Raw genomic sequence first — 6,037 nt, 5'->3', positions numbered from 1 at the left:
ATTTTAATGTCAGAATATCTAGGCAGCCTGACCCATCTGATGGAAAGATCTGATCAAGCACCTGTCTTCTTAGCTTTTGTCCCTTGTATTAGCTAAGGGTGCATTCTTGTACAGTGTATGGACCATGTCCTAGATGCCCTTGTTTTGCTTGGACTGGAGCAATCAGCAGATGGATTGGTGTTCCCTTTACACGTGTATAATGCACACCTGTCCAACATTGAAGCGGCTCATCAGAGATGTCTCTCACTTGATTGCTTCCTGCAACTCAGTTTGATATCTAGTCAAAGAAGTTAATGAGTTGAAAGGTTAGATAGCATGCGCATGCACCTCGGTTAATACTAGTCCAATCTCTCATGTTTGTTTTTCATTGGAGATATCCATAAATTTCCCAAATTGCACCACAGTTAAAGGAGGGAAAAAAAAAAAAACTAAAAACTTGGCAAATAAATGCCCTCAATTGCAATAATTCTCTTCCAAAGGATTCCTAGCTTGGCCAGTTATGAACTTTGAGACTTGCTAAATCCAAATCCAATGCAAATCCATGTATTTAAAAAATTTATGGATTTAGAAAATTCATAATCTCATTTCTCTAATTCCAAACAGGTAAAGAAATGATGCAATGGTCTAGCATTATGTGGTGCTCTTGAACATGTGGAGAGTTTGATCAAACAATCTCGACAATCCATTTGATGTAGCCAACTCCAGTGGGGTGATTATAACCATTCAATTATAGCCAACTCCAGTTACATAGCTGAAAAGGGCAGAGTCTGGAACTTTCTATTTTCTATTTTTATGGGCAACTGTGCTTATGGGTTTTAGGACTGGTTTGTAGGCTGAAGGGAGCAGATTGAGGACCTTTTTTGGACTGGGTTAGATCTGAAATGAATGGGCATGTTTGGTTGAAAATGAGCTGGTTTATAGGTTAAGCATGGGCAGATGAAGAGCGTTACTGGACAGGTTTAAGGACTGGACTGTGGAATTGAGCTTTGGGTGTTTGGTTGGATTTGGGTATTCTGGTGTTTTATATAAACCATGCCAAGATATTTAGGGATTAGATTTGATGATGGGATGTGCCTGATTATTTGTGTAAACAGGGGCTGTGTATGTGGATTTTAGGGACTGTTTTTAGGGCCTGGTTAAAAGAAAAAGAAGAATAAAATTGTACAGTTTTGGGTTTCGAGAAAAGTAAAAAGGAAAAAAGAAAATAAAAACAGGAGGGAAGAACTTGCTTTGATGTCAAATGGATGGGAAGTAGGAAACCAAACTGAATTGAATATGAAAGCACAAATACGGCTATAAAATTAATATTCAAGACTAATATATTGAATGTGGGATAATGCAACAGCCTTCTAGTATAAACTGGAACAAGAGAAAGATGAATTACTAATCTAAAAGTCTATAACTAAAAGACAACTAAGGAGACTTTAGTTGAGATATTCGGAATAACTTCATGCACAGGTCCCATTGTATGGCTTAGTTTATATAGCTAATTGTTTACAAGAGTCCCAAATAAAAGGTGGAAACCTCTACTTGCTTCCTAGTGGCCATAGTTCCTGGATTTAATATAACTTGTAGTAGAAATAAAGAGAGAAACTACTGTACGAAACTAATGATAGATGAACCGACCGATCTCAAACGTGTATACCACATGCATAAATATTGAATGCTTGAATGCTATCATCTTTTCTCACTGCAATAGTTTCCTGTTTCTACAAGTAGGGCTGGAATTCTTGAGTGCACTTTTATTTTCTTTTCTTTCTACAAGAGGAGCCCCAGCTTTGAGATCTTGAATTTGATCCAGCTTTTGAGATCTTAGTCATCTTTTTAAATGGTTGAAAGGAAGTTAACAAATCCAATTTGGGTCTCCTCAATATGCTATCATCTTTCTGCTGTGGACAAGTTGTGGTATTGATAGGGAGTTCAGCTAGTGCTGTCGACGTCTCTAGGGACATCGCCAAAGTTGCTAAGGAAGTTCATATATCATCAAGATCTGCACCGGATTGAGCAACAACTCCTTGTTTCTGGAATATAGTGTCGCCGCACAGGTTTATTTGATTTCAATTCCTGGTATAAACATCCAAGGTCAGGTCACTTAAAGAGTGATACTTTTTCAGGTATGTAAGCTCACTGCTTGTGATCTCTGTGAGATAGCAAGAAATTCAGCTCATCAATCTGGATTTTCCCATGCAGCAAAGGTGTGAAATCTTGAAAATTGTTTACTTCTTTGCTTTCTTTTGATTGTTTTTTAGTTTCTTTTAATCGTGTTCCCATGCTAAGCAAGAATTAGTTTGAAATGCAAGGCATTCTCTTCAAAGTTTTCAATCGGGTCCAAAAAACATAGAACGAAAGGTGGGGCCTGTGGATGTGTGATGAGACCGAAATCTCATCTCGCAAACAATTCCAGTATTTTGGCTTGTCTATTTCCAATGCATTCTAATTACAAGTTACCACATATAACTGATGACACATTTACTTCACATGGGTTCATTTGTAAGACATATTTACAAAATAAAAGCAGGTGAAGGATTGGGTTTTATTGAGAAAAAAAGGTGATTCTGCAACGTACTGGAACTAGATCTGTTTGGTTCCCCATTTGCAGCAAATGGCATCAGCTAGTGTGTTGCCTTCGACTAGATTGAGAAACACAAGTGGAAATGTTATCAGCATGGATAGGTTGCCTGAAGAAATGAATGATATGAAGATAAGGGATGACAAGAACTGGTGTAGTTGAATTAGAAAAACATATCCATGCTATCTGAATCCAGAATTGGCATATGTGAGTGCCCAAATAATACAGCTGAAATAGAAACCGTTACCCTAACTTCCTACCATGTTTTTGGAATATTGGTTGTCTTGCTTCTCACTCTTGCTAAAGTCTAGCAGTGAGATGCTGACTGGAAGCTTCAAAATTTATTTTCTTATTGTAATATCCAATGCTTGAATTTATTGGTCTTCTTTGGTTGATCTTTGTCATGGAATTGGCTGATTTTTTAGAGCAACTGCTACATTGTGTTGCTATGAGTGTTCCTTCTTCAGGCTTCTGCGTGCAAATACTTTCTTATTTTTCATCATCCTGATTAGTTCCCTATCAGGTCTTTCTTTTGTCATTGAAATCATAAGCTTTTTCATGTATGTGTATATATATATACACGCACATGCATATATTTGAATGGCAGGCCTGTTCTGGACATGTTGTAGAAGCTTGTAACATTGGTAGGGTAAGTTACAGATAATGGTATATTTTTCCCATTCTTTTGCTAAAAGGTTTACAACCCTTCATGTCATTTGTATGGTTGAAGGAACCCATTTTGTCTCAAACACCTAGTTTCTTGTTTCCTGTTTCTGGCATCCATTTCATCATCCAGTAACTACAGTAGGAAATTTTTTAAAATCAGAATTTCCTGAATCTATATTCTCTGTTTGCCTCCAATTTCTCAATCTGGCACTTAGTGTAGTAAGCAATTGTGTTCTCTATGTTGGGTAGTATATTAATTGCATTAAAACTGATGATGCTCTTGGTTTACAACAAAATAGCATTCAGAGGGAAGATGAAAATGAGGATTCCAAAATGGAATCTTTAAAATTTACAACAAAATAGCATATCTTGGACAAGTACCCCATTTTAGATCGATTACCCTGAAATCATTTCTAATTTGAACATTTCAGACAAAGTATAAGGTTCAAGCTTGTGAATTTAGCAATATTGCCCTTCACTAGTTTACATTCGTACCCCAGTTTTTTTTTTTATTATTCTTTCTTTCCTCATTCTTCTTCTGCTGCTGCTGCTTCTTCTTCTTCTTCTTCTTCTTCTTCACGTTATATGAGCTTGGTTAGACACAATATCCAAGTTAAGAACTATAAACTCAGATTTTTGTTTTTATTTTTATTTTTTATTTTTGGGTATTTCACAAATTCAATCTTCTTTTTTCTTAACCATTCACAGTGGATTTTTTTTTCTTGCTTTCTTTTGCAGTGCTGCTGATTGGAAATTTGCAGCTGACCAACTTGTTAGAACAATTCCAAATAAATTAATAGTTCACTGTAAGGAGTAGTTTTCCAAGTTTTCTGTCTTTTTTCTTTCTGTTATGTTTGATATTCTTTTCTCACTGGGAACATTCCCTTTGGTCTGCTCGACGTGTATCTTGGTTATAATATCTGTGGACAGAAGTGTTTTTTGTGCTCATCATGTATATCTACACTATCTATTTCATGCATTGGAAAATTCATTTTAGGTTTTTACTTGCTGCCTGTAACACAATATGCATTTTTTCTCACCCATGGAGGAGATGGATCGGAGGAAGTCAGCCAATATCACAAAGGCCATAGCCCTTTGGAGGAGAAAACAGGACTACAGGAATTGTGTTTTTCCTTGAATTTATTAGGAAAAAAAGTGTAGTCTCAAACACCATGGGCAATCTCCTGAATCCCTACCTTGGCAAATGAAGCTACCTTCAAATGGATCTAATGTTATAAATAAACTGTACTGAGTGGTGGAGTGCAAGGTGCCCATTGTGTTGTGAGTGCGCTATGAGTTCAACACGAGGAGCTAGGAGTAGATCATATAGAGGATTTGTTTTTATTTATTTATTTACATTCAAGACCATTTATTGTAATATTTTTTTTTTATTGTGTGGTAATATAAATTTTGTTTAATATTCAGTTTTATTTGTATTGCATCATTTTTATGTTTTAAATATTTAAAAAATACAGGTTTTGATTGAATTATATATAATAATAAAAAAATTACTGGCATGCTGGGGCCTCTCAAATCCATACAAAGGCTTCTACCGGCGCTTGTGTAGAAATCTTGCGGCGCTTTTTCGCAAGAAAAAGTGTTCACTAACCCTTTTTAGCGGCGCTCTAAGTAATTTTACCGGCGCTTTTTCGCGTCGGAAAAACATACAATTATCGGCGCTCAGAAAGGCGCCGATAGAAGTTACCTAGCGCCGCCAATACTTTTAGCGACATACCCATTTATCGGCGCCTGACTAGCGCCAATAATAGAATCACCGGCGCTTTTAGGGATTTATAGCGGCGCTTGTGAGCGCCTCTAAAAGTCTCATTTGTTGTTGTGCGTCCAGGGGCAGTGGATGGTTTGGATAAAAACACATGCACCATGGTGTGGCCCATAGAAAGGGATGGAGGGCGTGGATGGGTCCCATGGACCGCACTGTCAGCCCACACTTCACTGTTAGTACACCCACTGTCAGTCCACACTTCATTGTTAGCCCCACCCCACGTCAGTCCACACTTCACTGTTAGCCCATGTCTAGCGTCCCTGGACGCTGGACAGTGTGGATACAACACAGGCATCATGGTGGGTCCCACATGGACGTGGCCCAATCTAATATTTGTGTTTTTCCTTCCGTCCATGTCCAGTAACATGTTAGACGGTGTAGATCTAACTCATCCATCGGGTGGGTCCCATGAAGGTGAATGGCATGGATAAAATATATACTTCATGGTGGGCCATAATCATAGAGAGAGAGAGAGAGAAAAGAGAGAGAGAGAGATCGGAGATAACAGAGGGGCCCCGCCACTATGGGGCCCTCTTGGATACAAGTATACATCAAAGTAGGTCCCACCATATGGGGCCCTCTTGGATACAAGTATACATCAAAGTAGGTCCCACCATATGTGGGCCCTTAGATCACAAAAGACAAATACAAAAGGAATAAAAATGTGGGTCCAAGATCACCCACCATCCACTTCTCCTTGGTCCGGTGGAAAGGTAGTCGCCTAGGCTTCGATTTCAACGGAGGATGATGAAGTTTTGATGGTTGAGATGGGAGATGAGAGGGTAAGAAGTGGGCCACATACAAAACTCTCTCATAGAGGTTTTGGAGAGCTTGGACGTGTGATGTTTTGGGTTGCTTGGAAAATGGTTTGAGAATGAGAGAGAGGGTTGTAGAGAGAGAGAGAGAGAGAGAGAGAGAGAGAGAGAGAGAGAGAGAGAGAGAGAGATGGGTGATGGAGTGATGGATGTGGTGAGTGATGGGTATGTAAGAACTTTTTGACTTTAGGGGTAGATGGTGTA

The 6,037-nt window shown here is 38.5% G+C and overlaps 1 long non-coding RNA gene across 1 annotated transcript; it reads left to right on the top strand.

Annotated features, from left to right (window-relative positions):
* Window positions 1-200: 200 nt before the first annotated feature.
* On the top strand, window positions 201-1,251 carry LOC131249028 (uncharacterized). The gene is made up of 2 exons (XR_009172633.1): window positions 201-305; window positions 604-1,251. It is a non-coding gene; the product is annotated as an uncharacterized LOC131249028 (long non-coding RNA).
* Window positions 1,252-6,037: the final 4,786 nt, after the last annotated feature.

This window comes from Magnolia sinica, chromosome 6 (assembly GCF_029962835.1).
Source record: "Magnolia sinica isolate HGM2019 chromosome 6, MsV1, whole genome shotgun sequence".
NCBI classification, from domain to species: Eukaryota; Viridiplantae; Streptophyta; class Magnoliopsida; order Magnoliales; family Magnoliaceae; genus Magnolia; species Magnolia sinica.
The sequence above is the reverse complement of the archived record's forward strand: the minus strand, read 5'-3'. Positions and strand labels throughout refer to the sequence as shown.